This window comes from Dipodomys merriami, unplaced genomic scaffold, assembly GCF_024711535.1.
Source record: "Dipodomys merriami isolate MVZ:Mamm:240054 unplaced genomic scaffold, mDipMer1.0.p SCAF_50, whole genome shotgun sequence".
NCBI classification, from domain to species: domain Eukaryota; kingdom Metazoa; phylum Chordata; class Mammalia; order Rodentia; family Heteromyidae; genus Dipodomys; species Dipodomys merriami.
Genome location: NW_027206069.1, coordinates 6,423,304 through 6,445,473, shown reverse-complemented (window position 1 = coordinate 6,445,473; position 22,170 = coordinate 6,423,304).

Below are 22,170 nucleotides of genomic sequence, written 5' to 3'. Positions count from 1 at the left end.
TCCCACCCTCCACCTGCCTCCCCTTGGTCTCCTAGGTGCCCACTCGTTCCTTCCACTCCTCCAATCCCGAGAGCTGGAGGAGCAGAGGGGCTAAATTGAGTTTATATAGCTCCCCCCCTCTGTATATATTTAGAGATAAGAAGTTCATTTAGGGATTAGGGACGCTTCTTGTCTATGCATCATTAAGCACACCACATCTGCTACTGAGCTAGCAATCAGCAGAATATTGAGAAAAGTTATAAAGAAATCTTTGCATCGGTTCATTTTCATTCCCATCTTCCCGCGTCCTGGCTCTCAGACAGGCAAGCAAGTGTATAGAAGGCGATGGAGCCAGGCCTGTCCAAACTGGATTCCAAGAGGTGAAAGTAATTCACCTTTGACCTGCTGTCATCCCCAGGTGTGAGAGCCTGCTTGTGCGCATGTGTGAGTGAGCATGTGCATGCACGGATGGGTAGGGGTGGCTGAGTGACCCACAGCAGTCCTGAGCGTGGCTCAGTAGTGAGAAGTTGGGGCTGGGCTTAGTGCCCATCTCTGGGTGACCTGGCCCATGATGTCTCACAGTCTGTAAAATCAGGGTGTTGGGCTTGGTGAGATCTGCCGCAGGGCACAGGGACCCCGCAAGGGGGCTGGCTGGCCGTGCTGCTGGGCAGGTGGTGCCTGTGCCTCTGTGTCCTGCCCAGCAGGTGCCCCTCTGCCACTTGCCCCTGTGGGTGGCTGGGCAGAGAGCCAACAGGCTCAGTTTAGTGACTCCCAAAGGCTGCAGGCTGGAGGTTGGGTCCTGCAGACTCCATGTGGAGACCCATTGCTATCTTGCCTTCTGCTGCAGGCCCAGAGAGTCAGATGCTCTCATTGAAGCCTGGTCCACTGGGCCCCAGGCTGCCCTGGTTTCTGTGTGGCCATAGCCCCTCTGTCCACTCTGGGCAGCTGTCCTGCAATGTGATGTGTCACGGGTTAAACTGCAGGTGTCACTGTTAGCCCTGGAATGGGTGCTCCGCTAGGGCCCCTGCGTGGCTCCCAAGGAATCTGCCTGTTCTGTGGCTGGCAGGTGGGGAAGCCTGGGAACTAACTCTCGCCCCTCCTCCAATGTCCTGAGCCCCTGCAGCTCAGCCCAAGGCTTGCTTGCAAAAAACGAAACCGGGCACTTGTATGTCCTCTTGGGAAGGAGGGCACAGAGCATGAGAGCCCTGCAGAGTACAGACTGGCACAGAGTCCAGAGGGGACCATGAAGGCCCCACAACAGTGAAGGGAGTGGGAGCCCTCCTGGGGGCCAGAGGGTGTGTGGGAAGGCAGAGACCCCAGAAGAAGGGGCTGGCAGGGAAGTAGCCAGGCAGGAGAACCCTCTGCATGCCCCCTATGCGTGCTGAGACCTCCCCACGTAGACACTGCTGCATTAGGGGCTCCAGAGCCGCAGATGAGAAAGTCCTCACCCCACCCCTGAAAGTCTGTTTGGGGAGTTCACCCCTGTGATCCCAGCACTTGAGAGGAGAAGGTATGAAGACAGAATTCATGTTTCACGCTGGCCTACATAGAGAGACCGCAGATGAGAAAGTCCTCGCCCCACCCCTGAAAGTCTGTTTGGTGGGTTCACCCCTGTGATCCCAGCACTTGAGAGGAGAAGGTATAAAGACAGAACTCACGTTTCACGCTGGCCTACATAGAGAGACCCTAGCTTCAAAAAAAAAAAAAGCCCTAAAAACATGGCTGGCTGATTTTGTTGTTGTTTGAGACAGGGTCTCCCGATGTAGCCCAGGGTAGTCTTGAACTCACGGTTCTCCTCCTTAATTTGCCCAATAATCCCTTGTCATGGGGGTACCCATGACTGGATGGTGCTTTTTTCGTTTTTTAATTCACATTTATCGATCGTACAAAGAACTTTCCAGAAATATTTCCATCCATGCATACAATGTATTTTGATCAGTTCAGCCCTTTTATTATTCTTATTTTCTTATTCATATTTTATTGGGTATTTTCATCCCCAGAAATGACAGCCCCCTGATCATCTTGTCCTGTCCCCTAACTGAGGGACAAACCCCAGGCCCCCTGGGCACACTCCCCAGCCCTGCACCAGGGGAGTTTTGAGGGGCCATGCAGGTTGCATGATGAGCTCACGAGGTGGTGGCCTCTGGGACCTCAACATCCCCTCTCCTATTTGATCTCATTACATTCTTTTTCATTCCATGTATCATTTTGGAACAGACAACCCCTGGTCATGAAGCACAATCCTATGTGCTGGGAGCAGGTTAGGCAGGGTCTCTGACTCCCTGGGAGCTGAGAGTCTTGTCCCAGGTCCTAAGGCTGTAACGAAGGGGCTGCCTGGTCTTCATCTCTGTTTAAAGAAAATCCGAAGGTTTTGTGTATGTATGTTGTGTGTAAGTGGTGTGTATGTGTGTGTCTGAGAGTGTGGGTGGGTGGGGAGCAGAGCATGGACTATTTCTAGATCTAAAAAAAAAGAGAGAGAGAAGAAGAAAAATAAATTTTGAATAAAAATGGTCCGTGTACTGTGACCGCAGGGCGAATGCAAATGTCTGTTTTCAAACAGATTCGTGCATTCTTATTAGGAGTTCATGATGGTGCCTCCAAGCAGGACGTTACATATTTATCAGAGCAGGGACCAGCGCTGCCCGCGTAGGTGTGGCCTTCCCCCGTGTCTGTGTCCGATGAATCTTGGGGAAGGGGGAGGAGGAGAAGGAGGAGAGAAATGCCGAGCCGCATTTGGTCTCTTCAGTTGCTAAAGCATTAAGGGACGAGGAGATAAAAAGATGCATGCAGGGGAAGCAGCCGCAGCAACGCTCCACAAAGATCTTTTTAGTGTCAACTTAAATGTACACAAATAGGGGATGATGATCTCTTTTATTGGACTAACATTTATCCAGTAATATCCACACACTTTTAAAACCATCGAGGCCTCCTCTTCAGGTGTTCATTTGAATAGAAATAGCTGAATGAGTGTTTTTATAATTGATCCCCTGAGAACTCAGTGTCTGGCACTGCATAGCCAACATTTTCCCTATTGCTGGTTTTTTTTTTTTCCATTCCTCCCCCAAATTGCCACTCTGCAAAATTAGGATTTTGTACAGTTTTGATAAGAGAATTAACCTCCCACGTGCCAAACTCCCCGAGTACAAGGACTCTCCAGAAGCCTTGCCTGTGTGTTTGGCTGGGACACCTGGCCATTTGGAAGAATCTGCGGCTTCTGGGTCTCTCAATGGTAAAACCATGGGGATCTGAAGGGAGGAGGGTCTGAAGAGGCCACAGTGAGGGGAGGAGACTTGCGTGGGCGCGGGCGCGGGCACTGGGCCCTGGAACCTGCCTCTTGGATTTTTCTGTGCGTGCTCACCAGCAGCCCACAGTGAGCCATACTGGTTTGACTCCGCCTCCGTAGGGCTGGGAGCCTGCCCTTGATGAAAATGGGCCAGATTCACCATCTACCCCTGAGTGCTCCCTAGGGCTTCCTTTTGTTTTGTTTTGTCCTATTTTCTGGTTGGTGATTGTTATGATGCATGTAGAAAATGTGAAATATCAGTAGAAGTCTGAAGTTGAAAATATTAGCTGGGTACTGGTGGCTCATGCTTGTAATTTCTGGCTCTTCAGGAGGCTGAGACCTGGAGACTCATAGTTCAGAAATCCGAGAGTCTCCATCTCCAGTTAATCAGCAAAAAACTGGGTGGGAAGTGTGGCTCAGGTGGTAGAGTGCCAGCTGTGAGGGGGAAAGGCTGAGAGTGCAAGGCCCTGAGTTCAAGGCCTAATGCTCACAGAGAGAGAGAGAGAGAGAGAGAGAGAGAGAGAGAGAGAGAGAGAGAGAGAGAGAGAGAGAGGAGAGACATTACTCCAAATTCTACCACCTGCAGCTTACATAGTCTATTTGTGTGCTGTTTACACATTTGCGTTTCCTTGTGTGTGTGTGTATTCCATGTATAAATATGGAATTGGGATCTTGCTCCATGCATATGGTTTCGTAACCCATGAGGTTTTTCATGTTTGCATTTAATAGTATATACAAGACTTCCTCTGTGTCTCCAGGCTTCATTTGTCAGCTTTGATTCAGCAGCTACACACACAGCCATGGATGGCTGTTGCTGAATGAATTTAATCACCTCTGTTGATGGACAGGTGGGTGGGAGCTTTCTTTCAGTATAAGAAAGAAATGCCTGTTTCTGGCCATCTTTTTTTTTATTTTTTATTTTTTATTTTATTTGTGAACATACTGTACAGAGGGGTTACAATTACATGGGCAGGATAATGCGTACATTTCTTACCAAGCATTGCAGCCTCCTCCTTTTGTTTACCCTTCACATCCCTTCCCAGCCTCCCCCCTCCCCCCCAATGTTTCTGGCCATCTTAAAGAGAGATTGTGTGTGTGTGTGTGTGTGTGTGTGTGTGTGTGTGTGTGTGTGTGTGTGTGTGTGTGTTGACACTGGGATTTTGAACTTGAGACCTTGCACTTGTGAGGCAAGTACTCTACCATTCATTTGAACCATACCTCCAAGCCTTTAAAATGAGACTTACTGAAAATTATCTGATTAAAAAAAAAAAAAAAGATCCTTCATGTCCTGAAAGGATAGGAAAAGCAGTTTCTAGAAGCAGTAACTCAGGCTGGATATAGTGGTACAGGTCTGTAATCCCAGCTTCCATGGGGGGGGGTGGAGCTAGCTAGGAGAATCATGTCATCTCAAGACTGAAAGACAAACCAAGAGCAAAATGGCTGTGAGTGTGGCTGAGCAAGCGTGAGACTCTGTTCAATCCTCAGTACAGCAAAGATGTAGGCTCCTTAGAGGTGTCACAGAAGGGCTGAGTTAACCAGGGTGGGAGGAGGGGCTGCTACCTCAGGAAACACTATCACGTGACGCAACGTCTCCTGAAGTTTCTGTTTCTATAGGTCAAGAGCAGCCCTGACCTGGAGGATGGAGGAATCCCAGCTGACCATGTCCAGTGGTGACCACAGGCTCCCATTGTTGCAGGCTTGTCTTAGTGGATTAGACTGACTACAGTCTTTCCTTCCCCTCTTGCCTTTTCCTCCCCCTTCCCTTCCCTTCTCCCTACTTCCAGCCATGAGAAGCTTGTGGTCAGCCCTGTCCTGTGTGCCCCCAACCCCTTAATTGATAACAAATGGCCCGCAGAGAGCACACCACATTGAGAAATACGGTGTGTGGTTCTGATAGGACTCTTTCTGCAGGCACTGCACACAGACACGGTGGCAATTCCATCATCCATCACCCCGGGCTGTTCTGTGTGGGCTCATAGCACTGGCAGGACAGCGGTCCTGTTAGTACTTGGTGGGAGCCAGGGCCACCCAGCTCTGGAATCAAGAACCCCTGGGTTTTGGTCTGGGCTCCCTTCCTTTCTAGCTGGAGGTCCTTGGGTTTGGCTCTAAATCTCCAGTCCTCAGTTTTCCCATCTGGGAAATGTGAACAATCCTAGACTGTGTCTCCCTGAAAAACCCCTGTGGGCAGTTAGCTGAGAAGACACCTGGGTGAGGTTTCTCACTAGATTATTCAGAGCAGCATTTCCATGACAGAAAAGGCAGACAGGTGCTGAGAGACAGGACAGAGTATTGAAGTTGTGATCCCTGTGGGTTTTGCTCAGGCCTTACAGGTCTCGGGCATCGTTCCTGGCCCTCTTCATGTCCTCCCAGCACCTCATTCCTCTTGGAATCCCAGAGTGGGAGCTGTGGGACTTCTCCTGGTGCTGTGCTGTGCCCACACAACACAACACAACATAACACAGAGGTGAAGCCAGAGATCGGAAGGTCTGGTGGAACCACAGTGAAATCCATCCAGCTCCAGAGGTTAAGATGAGACTAGCTTCACTGTCCCCTCTTCATCCTCCAGACCATCCATAGCCCTGTAGCAGTGGCCTGCCCAGAAATCCCATCTCCTTATAGATTACCCAGCATTCCCTATGCCAGAACTCAGGACCTTCCCTTCCCAGTCACCCAACCTGGGGCCTGGCCAACCTGACCTCACATGCTTGCCTCCTCACTACTGCTTTTCATCCTTGCCAACTCTTCAGACCTCTTGCTGTGGGTGGGTGTGGGGTGGCAGGGCAGTCTTCTGTGTGTGAGACTGGCCTTTCTGCAGCGTGTGTGTATAGATTCGTGGCTTTGCACTCTGTCTGATTCAGGCAGTCCTTTGCCAAGAGGACAGAACATCTACCTAGCATGGGGTCCTGAGTTCAACTCCCAGTACTGCCAATAGCTGATCTTACCTATTTGGGAGGCTGAGACCTGGAGCATCACTGCATGAGGCCAGCAAGGGCAGGAGATTTTTTTTCTAGGTTTTTTTTCTCTCCAAATAATCAGCAAAAAGCAGGCAGGGATAAAGATGTGACTCAGTTTGTAGAGGGCCAGCCATGAGCCAGCAGAGCCACACAAATATGCAGCCCCAGTACTGGTAAAAAAGTAAAAATAAAAACAAAAACAGTAGTTTATGGAGGGCTGAGTTTGGGGGAGTGATGTGGCAAAGGGTTATATGGTCCTCAGAAAGCAGGAGAAAGGCATCCTTGTGCTCAGAGGCAGGGGCTAGGGGCAGAGTCAAGTTCACACAGAGAAGGATACACTCGTATGGGGTCAGGACTTGGGGAGGAGGTCAAACACTGGCTTTGGGCATAGATCTGAAGGGAGTGCCAGAGCTCTCAGTAATCAAGAGAGAAAGTGTTATAATGACATTTTAAAAACTGTAAAATGAGTGGAAAACAATCCAAGATGAGCAAAATATCAACATGTAAGTAAAGACAGAATAAGGAGTATCCAGCCATATTAGGGCCTGGATCAATGGAATATGAGTTCCTTAAAGTGTTGATATTAGCCAGGTGCCTGTGGCTCATGCCTGTAATCCTAGCTATTTAGGAAGCTGAGATCGGAGGATCAAGGTTTGAAGCCAGCCTGGGCAGAAAAGTCCCCACAGGACTCTTATCTTCAATTAACCACTCAAAACCCAGACGTGGAGTTGTGGCTCAAGGTGGTAGAGCACTAGCCTTGAACAAAAATAGCTCAAGGACAGCACCCAGGCCGGAGGTTCCAACTCCATGACCCTCCCCCGCCCAATAGATAGACAGACAGACAGACGGACAGACAGGTATTTGTTCACTGTGGGGGTTTTCCTCATTCTTTGAGCACTGTAGTCCTGTGTCTTGATTTTGGTGGCTTTGGGCTGAGGTTGCACAGGTCCTCTGAGCAATGGAGTCTCTGCGCCCTGTGAGTTCACACCAGGGGCCTCCATGGGTGTGAAAGGAAAGGGCTGCTTTGAGATTGGGTGGCATTAGCAAGAGCAGTGTGCCTGTCCTGAGTGCCTGCCCTAGACCTAGCCATTCGGGGACTGGGAAGCCAAGACAGGGGTGGCTGCTGGTCAGCTGACTGACCTTCACAGAGGTGATGCCGGCGCCCCCACTGTCCTTCCTGGGGTGCTTCTCATTAAGGGCTTGGGCCACTGCACCTAACCAGCCCCTCAGGGGCCTTCTTTGGGGGAGGAGGACCTGACTTCTCTACAGCATAGCCCCCAAACAAGTGCCTTTAGTGGCTGTCCTTCAGTTCTGCCAGGAAACATCCCTCCTTCGTTCTTTTTTCACCCTCCTCTCTCTCTCCACTGTTCCTTCCTCTTCGTCTTTCCCTCTTCCTCACCCCCAGCTCACAGCCCCAGCTGCCCTAACCTGAGTCCTTTGCATACAACCTCGGGGTGAGGCTGGCTGTGATGGCTTACGTCAGATCTCTCCCCTTAACAGTGACGTTGTGGATGAAGAACTGGCCAAAGACTTGTGAGGCCGTAGGCACAGCTGGATCAATGGATACCGATCCATTTAGAGACACAGACTAAAAGCTGGAAGGAGATACCAGCGGTCTAACTCAAAGAAATGACCAAAGATGGTTTCCTGTGCCGTAAGTATATAATGAGGGGGTGCCACGTCATTCACCTCTGCTGGAGAAATGTCCAGCCCAACTGGACAAGAGGCTTAAACAAGTGCTCCTTAGGTGGTAATGGGACTACAGTCTGAAGAGACCATCATCAATACAGTAGTATAGATGGCAAGCCAAAAACACCTGTGCCACACCTAGCATGTGGACCCTCCTATCATGGTGGCACAGCCCTGTGGATCTCGAGGTGTTCTCCCTGGTGACCATGGAGCTGCCCACGAGCTGCGGTCACTGCCCAGCATCAGGAGAGAGGATGCATCCCCTACTGCTAGCCTGGGAAGGGATCCAAGTTCAAAACCTGAAGTGTGATTTCTATTGCAGCTGTCGGAATAACTTTTGTTCCATCATAAAATTGAAAGCTCAGACTGAATGAACCATTTGTAAGCCAGGGAGCATGTGGGTGGCCACTTTCAGCCCCATCTCCTGTGCACATAGACCCCCAGCCTGAGCAGGAATGGAGGAGGGGGGATGATCTGGGGAGCTGTGGGCCTAGTGTGAACCCCAGCTCCATTTTGGGTCCCGTTACTTCTTGAGGACCCAATCTCATCTATGAGATGAGAGAGCTGATGTTCTACAGGTTGATGAGAAAACTCAGTGGCACCGTTAGGCACTTAAGAAAAGAGCTCCCTCCATGTCCCTTTGTAGTGTCTTCTCCCCATGGGTTCCTTGTCCACAGCTTTGGCTCCTGAACACACCTGTCTCAGGCCGCGGGGCTCATGTGGCCAACAGCAAGTGTATGTGTCAGGTTTAGGGGTCCTAGGGTTTAGACCACAGAGGATACCTTCTACAAAGCTACAAACTCCAGGCCAGGCACCGGTGGCTCACACCTGTCATCCTAGCTACTCAGGAAGCTGAGATCTAAGGATCAAGGTTCAAAGCCAGCCTGGGCAGGAAAGTCCATGAGACTCTTATCTCCATTTAACCACCAGAAAACCAGAAGTGGCACTGTGGCTCAGATATAGAGCGCTCACCTTGAGCTGAAGCACTCAGGAACAGAGTCTAGGCCCTGAGTTCAAGCCCCACGAATGACCAAAAACAAAAAGGCTGCTAAGCTGTTCTTGAAATCCTGCTGGCATCCACTAGAATTCTCCCTCTGCAGTCTCTGCTGTGGGGCCCAGAGGTGGTCTAGCAGACAGCCAGAGCCCCACCTGAGCATGCACAGCTCCAGACGAGGCTTCTGCTTCCTGTCCTGGCTTTCATTCTCCTCTTCATCCTCCCCTCCCTCCTCCTCTTCCTGCTTCCTCCTTTCTCCCTTCTCCTCTCCCTCTATACTTCTTCTACCTGTTCCTCTTATTTCCCCTCTCATTTCTCCTCTTCCTTTCCCCCTCCTCCTCCTCTTCTTCCTTTTTCCTTATCTTTTCCATAGTAGCTGGGTTCTAGAAGACTCTCCTCACTTTGGTGGGTGTCTGCTAGCCCCCCGCCATCCCCAAGCTCACACAGCCCTCCTCTAGGGTTCATGCATCCTCTCTAGACTCAACCCCCCACCAGGCAGCCCCAGGCTCCCACATTCTCCATCACCCCGCCATGTGCCCCTGGCTCAGTCAGGCCCGCTGAGACACCCCTGTGACAGAGAGTCCCTCCAGTCGCCTGGAAAGGGCTGACAGCAGCCCAGCCCTGGTCGGGCAGAGCAGGTCCCCGGCCAGCTGGTGAGGGATGGGCCTGAGCCAGGTAATTATTGCCTGGTGCAGAGGTCGAGAGCCGCAGAGAGGCTGATGTACTAATGAAACACAAATGGGACATCTGTGTTCAGGAGTTCAGCAAAGCATGGAAACCCCAACTTTGCCAAGAGTTTATGTACTACCGAAAATCTGCCTCCGGCGGGGGTGGGGGAGGGGGAATGGGAGGAGTGAAAAACACACCAGAGGCCATTTTTCTGCTTCTCACCCTCCTCATTTGGGGGGCAGCTTCCCTGTCCCCAGAAAACTGTCAGTGGAGGTACCCTGGCACATGGGAACTTCCCTGGAGTTCCACAGGCCCCTGAGCATGCCGGGAAGGGACAGCAGGGAGAGGGCTCCTCGGGAGCCTCTTCCCCTCGCCCCTTGCTCTCTGCCCATCACCCGTGCTGATCCAGCAACGTGAGTACCTGGTGAGCGGGACCAGTCCAAAACCGGAGCCCAGGGCGACGGCAGGGCCGAATGGCAGCGTTTGGGGAGTACTAGGGGAGCGTCACAGAGGATGAGCGGCCGTGCCAGGAAGCCCTGGGCCTCTGCGGCCTGTCACTCTTTGCTTGGCAAATTCAGCAGGCACATGGCCTCCTGGACCACAGTGTCCCCAAGCCAAAACCCTGGATTCAGTCTGATTCTTTTGGTAGCGAGCAACAGTGACTCTGAAGGTTTTATCTGACTTCAGAGCTTCCTCTGGCAGGAATGGAAGCTGCTTCAGGGGCCAGAGGTCACTGGCACAGGAAGAAGAGGGAACAGGCAGCCAGACCGTGAGAGGCGGTGGCTGTCTCCTGGGGCCTGTGCTTACTCCACTCAGCTCCAGAGCCCCTGCCTCTAGTCTCAGCGACCACAGTGTCTTCCACCTGATCTCCTGGAGTCTTCCCTAGGGCATTCAGGGTCTACCTCTGGCTATAAGACAGCCAGCAGGCCCCCATGTGTTTATTCCATGTTGTGGTGTGTTGTCGGGGGTAGCCGTGTTCTTCAGCCCGAGCCCCCTCCTGACCTGACTTCTTCTTGCCCGTGCCTGGTGCTGGCCCCTCCTTTGCCTTGGACCCAGGAGGTGATCAGGAACCAGCGCCTTGGGAGCATACCTTGACGGTTGTCTTCATGGGCCCTTGGGGGAAGGCTGCCCCTGTAGCCATGGTGACTGGCTCCAGGCTGATGTTGGGTGTGGATGGCAGAGCTGGGCCTTGGCTAGAGGCGGCTGGGGCTTGTGGCTGTGTGTCAGAGCTGCCCTGGCCAATCCGATTAAGACGGGGGTTTTCTGGGGTGAAGGCCGAGGAAGCCCTTCCACTGCCTGAGGCTGGGGTTTCAGCTGTTCCGTGCAGATGAGTCTCAGAGGACCGCAGGGAGGACCACCATCAGGGCCTGGATCAGAGGATGCTGAAGGTAGGCAGGCTGGAGCTGAAGCAGGTCAAAGGGAGGAGGATGGGAGTCTCTAGAAGCTGGAGCTACAGCTCCCTCCTCTTCCATGCCTCTCCCAGCAACTGCAGCCCAGGTCTGGAGGAAGAGGAGGAGCCCTGAAGGAGAGGACACACGGAGCTGTTCTTCGGCATTGTCCAGGATGACTGCTTTCCCACACTGAGAGACTGACTGGAAGCCTGGAGCTCTGGACAGCAAGCCACCAATAGCTGATGGCCGTCAGGTGCAGTGAGCCTATGGTTTTTTGGTATGAGCTCCAGGTTTGAGACTGCCTCCATCCTAACCAAGGTTTGCTTGCCATCTTGGTTACAACTTTCCCAATGTTTGGTGTTTTTTTTTGTGGGGGGGGGTCAGTTTTGGGGCTTGAACTCTAGGCTTGGGCACTGTCCCTACACTCTTCATCTCAAGAAAAGTGCTCTACCGCTTGAGCCACAGCACCACTTCTGGTTTTCTAGTGGTTTGTTGGAGATAAGAGTCTCACATACTTTCCTGCCTGGGCTAACTTTGAACCACAATCCTCAGATCTCAGCCTCCTGAGTAGCTAGGATTACAGGTGTGAGCCACTGGCACCTGGCTGCACTGTTTTTCATAGTCTCACCAATGGAAACTGGGAAAAGTAGTAGGGACATCCGAATTCAGTTCTGTCAGAGACTTTTAGCACTGCTCTGAACTCAGAAATCATGACTTCCCCACCCCAAAGGCAGTGGACACAGGAAGAGGTGTGAGGGCCAGCATGCCCACCCCTGCTGGGCAGGGACCTTCTCTGGGTGTGCTCCAGGCCTCAGACTGTAAAATGCTCATCCTGGGGCTCTGCCTCAATGGCTCCAACATCCCAAAGGCTGTCACAGCACCTGACTTTCCGTCACGGCTCCATTGGCATTTGTTGAGTGAACGAATCTTCTAGAGAGTAGCCATATTGGATAAAGGGCTGCTGTGTGTAGCCAGCCTTGCAGGTTCATGTACTGAGAGAACGCTGGGGAAAGGAACCTTTTGTGGATATTGAGTCCCAGGCAGCAGACCACAGGCTCCCGGGGTCACACCAGAGTGAAGACATGCCCCACCCTTCTGGGCCTGGGGTGGAGAGAACTTGGGTGGGACCGTGGTCAGCAGGACTCACGGGTGTGCACATGGCTGGTGAGAAACTCTGTGGGGCATGGTGTGCTACCATCACCAGTGAACTTGGCTCAAAAGTGCTCTGTAGGCAGAACGAGGAGCAGCAGAGAGGCTTTCGTTCGCTATTTCAGGATTGCTGGCCCTCAGCATTTATCACTTACTGATGCATATAATTTGCCTGATGACTCAGTTTCATATATTTTCGTTTCCAAAGATAAACAGTTTTTGCATATTTCCTGCAAATGGGGTTATATTTACTAATCTCTGGGTAGGAGGGCTGGGTGAGAGGGATTGGGAGTTAGAGAGAGGTGAAGGACTGGGCAGCTTGGGCACAGGGCTCTGGGGCACATAGCACATGCTGAGAATGTGGGCAGAAGGGAAGAGGTGCAGAAGGCCAGCACAAGATGCATCAGATGTCAGAGGAGGTTGGCCTCAGTGACCTCAGGCTTTGGGGCCTGGTTCTGGGGCCCAAGTGGTCTATACACAGGGTGGAGCAGTAGGGATTTCCACCAAGGCAAGGAGGGCTGCCCACACTCGCTGGATACACACTGTCTAGACTGGCCCTGAGCAGCCTGGGCACCAGGCCTGGTCATGGTACATTGGCCAAGAGCAGTGATCTATTCCCAATGTCCCTTCTCTTAACAACAGTCAAGACGGAGTCTGTCTCCAAGCAGCAAGGAGATGATATGGAAGCTCATTGAAGAGGTCGTATTGTCAACACCCTGAGCAAATGGAGGCTTTTGTTCCAGCCAGTCCCGACTCCAGCTATTCGGAAAGATGTGAATGAACGTTTGTGAATCTTGATGGTCAGTTCACCTGTCAGTGTTTTTCAGAGTGAGATGATATAGACATGTAAAAACATTTGAGCTGTCAGAGCCTTCAGGTTCTGTCCACGTTCTCTGAAGTGCCAGTGGGAGCGAATTCTTCTCTTTCCCTTTGGCCCAGAAATGAATTCTCATTGGCTCACCGGTCCTGGCTTGGGTTGTGAAATAAACCACATGCGTAGAGACTGGTGTTTATCAGCTTCTGTCTCTCTTCCTCTTTTCCCTCTTTGCCTCAAATAAAGGCTGGACTCAAATAGGAAGATGACATGTGGAACAAAGTTAAACTGAAGCCGATATGAAACACATTCCAGAGTTGGCTGCTGGAGGTCACTGAGGGTGGGGATTGTTTGTTACAACTGCAGCATCTACAGACTGACCAATACAAAGAGGAAGTGTATCTGGGCAGACAGAAACAGCTTCTGTGCCCCAGAGAGGCACATGTATGGGCATTCCCAAAGCTCTGTGGGTCTCAAGAAAGCCCTTGACCACCTTGCTTAGGGCTTAAACAAGAGTGGTAGTGCATGGGTTTTTGCTGAACTTACCAAATCTGCTGAGATGGTATGGTACCTGGTTTTCTGGGCCTTTACTACATGAGTTGGGCTGTGTCATTCCTAGATTCTGTAGTTTTTTAGGGGTTCTTTTCAATGCAGACCATATCACTGCCTTGATCAGAAGACCTCAGTAGGTTCTCCATCCCAGAATGAAGTCCAGACCCCTGCTTTCTGTGGGTGTCCTTTGAGCCTGCCATTGCTTCACCAGAACAGATAACTATTTAAGAATCGCTTCCTTTATTTTGGTTACTGCTTCCTTAGACCTTTACCTCCTTGGAAATGTCTCCTTTTCTGTGAAAGGAGTTTCTGCTGTCAGCTTTGGTGAGCTTTGGCTGCTGATCCCTGTTTAGGAGTGAGACACTGAAACGCTGGGCAGAACAGAAGCTTCTCCAGTTGAAAGTAGGACATTTATTGTCAGAAGAGGGTTTGGCGGTCATCTGGAAATGAAGGGTGTGTAGAGGGGAAAGGGAGAGGTATGAACCCAGCTGCCAAGGTTCTGAACCAACACAAAAAAGGGGCCTGGGGCTCCTCATGTCCACCGTGTAGAATCTCAAGCCCCCAGATTTTAGGAGCGTCTCTCCTGTGCCTGTGTCTTTCACCACAAAGTAAACTTTATCCTAGTGTCCTATTGGGGCAGGAGGGACAATTCATAGGAGCACTCAGCGGGGTGGGTGGACAACTCTGGACAAACTCTGGTTTGTCTGGGGGCAGTCCTTGCCGTGGCACCCTAAGTCCTGTACCCCCTCAGTGCCAGGCAGATGACAGCCGGTCTCCCTGTCTGGTTGTCTCATCACTACCGCTACCAGGTTCCCACTAGCTCTGTCTCCAGCCACATCTCCCCACCTTTCTGACATCCTGAGCCATTTTGGAATTATGCTAGTGTAGAGGGGGCGGCGAGGATTCATGCGCGGTGTGCAGGGGCGGTGGGGATGCATGCGCGGTGTGTATAGGGGCAGCAGGACGCATGCGCAGTGTGCAGGGGGCGGCGGGGACACATGCGCGGTGTGCAGGGACAGCGAGGACGCATGCGCGGTGTGCAGGGGGGCGGTGGGGACGCATGCGCGGTGTGCAGGGGGCCACCCCGTCAGGGCCGTGTTGTCTGCCCACCCTTGGAAATCAATTAGGTCGGTGGCCTCAGGTCTGCCAAGTCAGAACCACCGATCTGTGAACAGCCATCGTCCAGAATTCCGTGGACGCGTCTCCTCTGCCGAGCATGGCCGCTCCGCGTTCAGACCTCGTCCTTTCTGCTGCTTCATTCCCGGACTGGCTTCCACGGCCCAGTGTGTTTTCTAGGCCTGGGAGCTGGAAGCCGGGTTCTTTGTTTCTTTAAGTAGATGGGTGTCTCCCCGTCCCCTCCGGGAGCAGCCGCACTGTTAGGGGTGCGCACCCCGGGTTGTCTGTCTGTCGGCTCTTTGTCTGCTGTCTGCTTGCTCACTCAATACAGCGCCACCAGGTTTTCTTACCTGCAGAAGAAAAAGTGCGTGTCATCTTTTTTCCCTTATAAACATCATCTTTAAGTAGGTCTACAAAGGAGTCGCCTTCTGCAAAGCGCGTTCTGAGAGCTCGTGTGTTCCGTGCCGCCCTTTCAACCTTGGCCCGTCCTCCCCTCCCCCTGCCCCCCCCCCCCCGCTTTGCCCGTCCTCCCCCCTCCCCCCCTTCACCCGTCCTCCCCCCCTTTGCCCGTCCTCCCCCCCTCCTCCCCCCCTTCGTCCGTCCTCCCCTCCCCCTGCCCCGCTTTGCCCGTCCTCCCCCCCTCCCCCGTCCTCCCCCCCCTTCGCCCGTCCTCCCCTCCCCCTGCCCGCTCCTCTTCCTGTTGTAGGAGATGCGCTGGGTTCTTGGCTGATTCTCCTCTCCTCTCCATCCGGCGACCCCTCTCCCCTGGTTCTCTCTTCCTTTTCCTCCGCACTCCGAGGGCCTCTCTCCTGGCTGCTGATTCTCCTGCCCGCGAGCGCTCAAGGTTGACCTTGGAGCTCCTGACCTTGAACACAGATGCTGAGAAGTTGTGGGAAGACTTCAGAAGTCATGGAGAGCTGCAGTTTTTATTTCCTGTGGCTGACACTTTCCCCCCCTTGGCTCGACCCCCTCAAAAAATTCATTTTCATCCTCAATGCTGTAGCCTTTACCCGGCAATGCTTTCATACTGATGGCTTGGGTTAAGTTTTTCTAGAACATGATAGGCATATACCATTTTGATCTATCTAAAAATGGTCAATTTAAGAGAAAATGGTATTATTATTTTTCTCTTGGTACTGAGATTTTAACCCAGGTTATGAGCTTGGTAGGCAGGTGTCTGTCCCTATCTCTTTTTTGCTTTTGTTATTTTTTTGAATAGAGCCCTGAAGTTATTTGTGAGTTGGCCTGGGAACTGATCCTTCTATTTATACTTCATATAGCTGGGTTGACAGCTGTGTACCACGTATGCCTAGCTATGGGTTAAAATAAGGGTCTCATAGCTTTTTATGTTTTGAGCCTTGAACTGTTATCCTTTCCATCTCTACCTCCCGAGTAGGTATGGATATAGGCACGAGTCACTGTGCCCAGCTGTGCCTGTATTATTTGTTTACAGTGTCTGTTCCATTGCTTGGATCTCTTGCCTTGGAGACCCTCATTTCAGTATGTTCTGAGTGGTTTTCCCATGCTTTTTGTTTTGTTTTGTTGTTTGTTCCAACTCCCCTGCCTTGTCTTCAACGTCTGATGCCCGATTTTCTACTTCACTTGTTCTGTTGCCTGTTTTCACCTGTGCTTTGCAGTAGGGAGATGGCTCCTGTCTCCTGGCTCTTTGTTGATGTCTGTTTTCAGGGTGTTAATTTCATCTTTCTTTCCTTCACTGAGGTGAAGACTCACTTCATATGCATGCCCTCCTCATCAGTTTTCTGAATTCATTTATTGCTGCTTAGCCTCCATCTCATCTGCATTTCATCAATTTCCTCCAGATTCGCTGGTGTGTCAACAGTTTTGTGTGAAGAATGTCTTTGGGTCCTCATTTGTGGGGTGGTTGTTACTCTTAGACCAGGTTTTCCTTTACTCCATTCCCTTGAGTAGGAACCGTCTCCCCTTTAATCCCTCCCTCCTGTTCTGTTATCTTGCTTTGTGTTCTTGTTTTATTCAGTTAGTATTCTCATGAGCTGTTCTCTACTCTCGCTTGGGTTGTGTTTTCTTGATTGGGACCTTTGTTTCTCAAGGTCTCTGCCTCTTCCTCCTTCCATCTTTCCTCTTGGGCACTTGAGTATTGCCTGCATGGTGCCAGGTGAGTGTTTTCAGGTTGTCCCATGGAAGCATCTCTGTCCAGGTGTCCTGAGTTGTGTTGAAAATGCGTGTGCGTGCACGTGTGCCGCGGACCGGGTTCTGTCGGGGCGACGGAGGACACCTAAGGGAGGAACCTGGAATAGGTGGGGAGATGGCAAACAGACAACTCACACACAAGAGGAGTGGATGCTGAGTGCTGAGTGCGATTTAATGCAGAGGATAGCAACCTTTTATAACAGAAGTCTCATGAGAAAGGGCAAAAGGTTACACAGTCTTGCTGCATGGCTTCTTTCTTGGGTGGTCACCAGCTGGGCACCTGATAGGCATTTGTCTTCGGCTTATCTCTAAGGAATACAATGGGTTTGGGTTTCGATGTTTGTCACCAATTAACCATTACCTATTTTTATAGAGGCCTTAACTTTCCCGGGTCGGCGTGGCACACGTGTATGTGAGACTTCCTTTCCCACCATAGTTGAGGTCAGTTGGCTTGCTTTCTGAAGTATGTGGGATTATGTCACATTTTGTATCTAGAGGATGACTTGGGAATGCGGAGGGCAATTCACCAGGGACAAGGGTCTTTGGCATGATACAGGACCTGCATCTTGTCTGGTGTTCTATGTGTCCTCTCCCAGAGAGTGCCCGCTGGCTGTGGGTGCTTCTCTTCCCATGATGGGCTACAGATGGCTCCTCTCTATGGCGCAGCCTGGAAGTCCCTTCTGGTGACTTGTGTGGAGTCCCTCTTGGCATGGTTTCCCATGGGCTGGTTGGGGTTGGGAAGAGTAACGGGGAGGCATGTGGGCTCTTGGGTGTAATGATATAAAGAGAGGCCTGGGCAGGGACAGGAGGAATGGGCTAAAGCTGAGCAGTGGAGCCTTGGCCCTGGGTTTCTGTGCAGCTGACAAGCAGCGCTGGGAAGTATCCACCTGGAGTATTAGGCTTTTCTAACATCCCCATGTGACCCCTTGAGAGTGAGTGGGGTGTCTTGCTGAGTGTGCAGGGCTGGGGGGGCCAGGAAGCAGAGACCCGGTCTGTGGGCAGTCTGAGCCCCAAGCCCAGCCCCCACAGGGAGTGTGGGTCCATGACCCCAGATGCTTTCAGAGTTAGTGTGTTACACCCTTCGCACCTATGTGACCAATCAGAGGGCCCCCTGAGGCTCATGCCAGCCTGAGGAGGTCCACGGGTCATAGTGGAGGGTTGGAAAAGGACTCTGTTTCTGGTTCCAGACTGAGGAGAGGGGTGTGACTCCACTGCCCAGAGCAAAGTGGGTGGAGGAAGTGGGGGGGGGAATCTGTAAACTCCACCTGAGGCTGAGGTGATTCCATCAGAATGCAAGGACACCCCTCCTCCGTCTCCCCTCTGTCCCTGTCTTGTCCCCTTCCAAGCACTAACTGTCCCAGGTTGTAACTGTCCACCTGTACCCAGCTGTGAGTTCCCATCGACACAGCCCCATCTCTAGTTCACCCAGGGCCTGGCACACAGTAGGTGCTCAGGAAAGGCCATCAAATGGACAAATGGTTCCCCGAAAAACAAACAGGGCTCCCCTCCCTCACGGGTCCCTCTGCACCCCGACCCCCCTCCATGCGGACACAGGGCACACCTTGAACGTGCGACATTAAGGATAATGGGATTCATTCATAATTGCATAGTTAAGTAAAATTTATGTTTGGTGGGATTACCCAGGCTCCCCCAGGGCAGCATAAACCAGAGAGTGCTCCATTTCAGAGCCCCATCTTCCCGTGTAAAATAGTTTGTCATTCTTTCGTGGCACGGATTCCGAGGTCCTGGAGGCACACCGATGCTTATTTACTGATCCACAGATGACGGATGGTGGATCCCCGCTTCGTTTGGAAGGGAAAACTTGAACAGCTTGTCTGCACTTCTCCACTCGGACATTAAATCAACATGGCTCTATTAGTGGCCTTGGGATGCCAGCTGAGCTGTCTCTGAGCTTGTCACCGTGATGTCTTCATCTGTAACCAGAGCAGACGTGAGCTCCTGGCAGCTTCAGGAGGTGACAACAAATCCAATTAGCTCCTCTCCATGGCGCCACAGTACCACCGCGAAACGGCCTGACAGGGAGGGTGGTTGCAGTACCCAGGCACAGTAGGACACACCATTCGCAGGAGAGAGAGAGAGAGAGAGAGAGAGAGAGAGAGAGAGAGAGAGAGAGAGAGAGAGAGAGAGAGAGAGAGAGAGAGAGAGAGAGAGAGAGAGAGAGAGAGAGAGAGAGGAGCAATGGAGAAACAAAGGACCAGGCTTTACGGGTAATGACGTGCTGTGTGAGTGGAGGGGATGGTGCCAGCTTGCCCTGGGTTCCCATGCGGCTGGCGAGGCCACCAGGAGCCCAGCTGATCATCATTCCTTCCCTGGCAACCTTGCTTGACTTTGATCGTATTTATCTTGGAGGACAATTCAACATTCCACTTCCTCCCACCTCTGCCTCCTTCCAGCTTTCCCTCCTTGTTCTGGACTCCACACGGCGTCTGTAAAATGCCTGTGACTCGGGAGGCTGGTGTGGGGTGGGTGAGTGTGTGAGCATTTGGCATTTTCCTGGTCAGGGTGGACGCCAAAAGACAGCTGCTCTCTCTTGAAAGGGGGTGGGGTGGAGCTGTGTGGGGGTAGGGAGGGAAGGCAGGAGGTGTGGAGAAAAAGTCCATAGCTTCGGGTGTCGGATGGGGAGGCCCCAGGGTTCCTTGAGGCTGACACACAGCTGTTTGTTCTCAGTGTAGATCCTGGGGGTGGGGGGGAGAGGGGAGAAAGGAACAAGAGATCAAGCCCCACAAACAGCCTGAACCAGCTCCAGGCATCTGGAAATCTCCTGTAGTTCCTAAGGAACACAACACAATCGGCCTTGGGTCATTCATTTCCTGAGAGACCTCCCTGCCAGCAATGAGACCTTCGCAGCCCCCCTCAAAGCTGGGCTGCTTCCCGGAGTAGGTGAGGAGAGCGGGGGTGAATGGGACAGGATGGTCCCCCAGAAGGAAGATGGTTGTAGAAGGCGACGGTGCCCGCCTCAGCTGAGAACGTCCGGTGTAGATCCGCAGTCCCCTGTGCTGGATAGACCAACAGACACCCCCTCCCCAGGAAAAAGGGAGCAGGAAGCAGGCACAAGGAGCAATGGAGTCACGGGAGGCCTAGCCTGAGGCCTGCCATACCCATCGTCCCTGAGCTTCCAGAATGTTCCTTTGGCAACAGGGCCAGGAGTGCAGACCCAGGAGGCCACGGTGGGTATGTGATTGTGAGCCCTGCCTGGTGCTCATGCACTTGCTTTCTGCCTTTGCTCCCTCTGCCTTTGTGTTTGCCTTTCCCTGCTTCTTTGGGGGGGAGTGGGGGCACAAGGAAGGGAAAGGAGCAGCCCCCCCCCCCTTGCTGCAGTTTTAGCTGCACAAAACTGGCCAAAGTCACATTCCAGGAAGGGCTCAGTGCACAAACTCCTGCCTGAGAGGCAGCGGGCAGGAATTTCAACCCTTGTCTGCGGGAGCCAGCAGGGCTGCTGCCAACGGCTCGTGGCTGGCGGGGCAGGGGGCTTGGCTGCCGGCTTGCCGGGTGGGGTTGTCGTTTTCTGCCACAAGCTGGTACCATCTACCTGTAGGGGCTGGCAGCAGCAGGGCCCTTGGAGGCGAGAGATGGAAAAAGGGAGAGGCTGCGAAGAGGGGAAGAGACCAGGAAGCGGCCTTGGGCTCCTTCCTTCCCAAGCAGGTTGTTGGGAGCGTACATCGTCGCGGTCCAACTCAACGCAGATTGATTGGGCAGGCTATGGAGGCATCTGGCTTCTGTGGAGAGCAACGGAAGATTCCGTGGGCACTGGAGCACCGGGCAGTGTTTGGAAGCCACCCCAGTGCTGCCAGGCACAATTATTTTCAGCAATGTCTTTCTGCCACTGAGACTTAGGATGGTGGACTTTGGCGTGCGAGCTCTGGGCCCATTTGCAAGCTCACAAATTGACATGAGGGGTTGCATCCAGGTTTAATGGGGGGGGGAGGGAGGAGATGGACCCCTGCCCTGTGCCTCATGGCACGCTTGGAGGGAGCTCTTTGTGCCTGGTGTGCATGGGATGAGGATGGGGTGGATTTGAACCTGTGACAATGAGGGGGCATCACTGGTTCTCCCCAAAGCTGGCAGGACCTCTGAGGGCTCTCAAGGGGTTTCTCGGGCCCCCCATTGTGTTGCTCCCTGGATTTTTTCTTTTTTGTGGTGTTTGGGATGGAACTCTGGGTACTTTGTGTGTAAATGCATGGAGCCCTGTATACGTTACCATGTTGTATTTTAGTTCTAGCTTCCACATAGGAGAGGAAACACGTCATTTGTCTCTCTGAGCCTGGCTTACTGCAACAATTTTTTTTTTAAAGCAAAGCTCTGAAGGTGAATGTTGTGTTGCAGGTTTTGCCCGGGACCATTCATCTGCTAACTTCTTACCAGTCTTCTTGGTCAGTTCCAAACTTTATCCCTTTCCTTCCATCACGGTGCTTGTGCACTGTCTTTCTCTCACTCTGATTCTGGTTTCAACTAGAGGGTTTGGGCTTGCTAGGTAAGCACTCTAGTATGAGCCATGCCTCCAACGGCTTTGGTTTTATTTTCAGATAGGAGTTTGTGCTTCTCCTTGTGGCCAGCCTTGAACTGTGACCTTCTCCCTCCACCTCCCAGGTAGCTGAGATTACAGCATGGCATATGCTACCATGCCCAGCTTGTTCTTTAAGATAAGGTTTTGCTGCTGGGCACTGGTGTCTCTTGCCTGTAATCCTAGCTACTCAAGTAGACTGAGATCCCATCTCAGTTTCTATCAGCTTAAGCAAAAGTCCATGAGATTCCATCTCCAAAATAACCAACAAGAGCCAGGAGCTGGGGGCTCATGCCTGTAATCCTAGCTAGTCAGGAGGCTGAGATCTGAGGATCACGGTTCAAAGCCTGCCTGGGTAGGAAAGTCTGTGAGAAGACTCTTAACTCCAATAAACCACTAGAACATACCGGAAGTGGCTCTGTGGCTCAAGTGGTAGAGCACTCGCCTTGAGCTGAAGAGTGCAGGGACAGCGCCCAAGCCCAGAGTTCAAGCCCCACGACTGACTAAATAAATAAATAAATAAATAATAACAAGAAGCAGGGCTGGAGGTATGGTTCAAGTAGAATGCCACTGAGCAAGCAAACCAAGCCTCAGCAAGTATGAGGCTGACTTCAAGCCCTAATACAAACCAAAACAAAAACAACAACACAAAAAAACAAACCAAAGGAAAAAGGCAGGGTCAGCTGGGGATGTGGCTGAGTGGTAGAGTGCTTGCCTACCCTGCAGAAGCCCTGGGTTCAATTCCTCATCACCACATAAACAGAAAAAGCCAAAAGTAGCACTGTGGCTCAAGTGGTAGAGTGCTAGCCTTGAGCAAAAGAAGCTCAGGGACAATGCCCAGGCTCTGAGTTCAAATCCCAGGACTGGCAAAGAAAATTACAGGGTCATA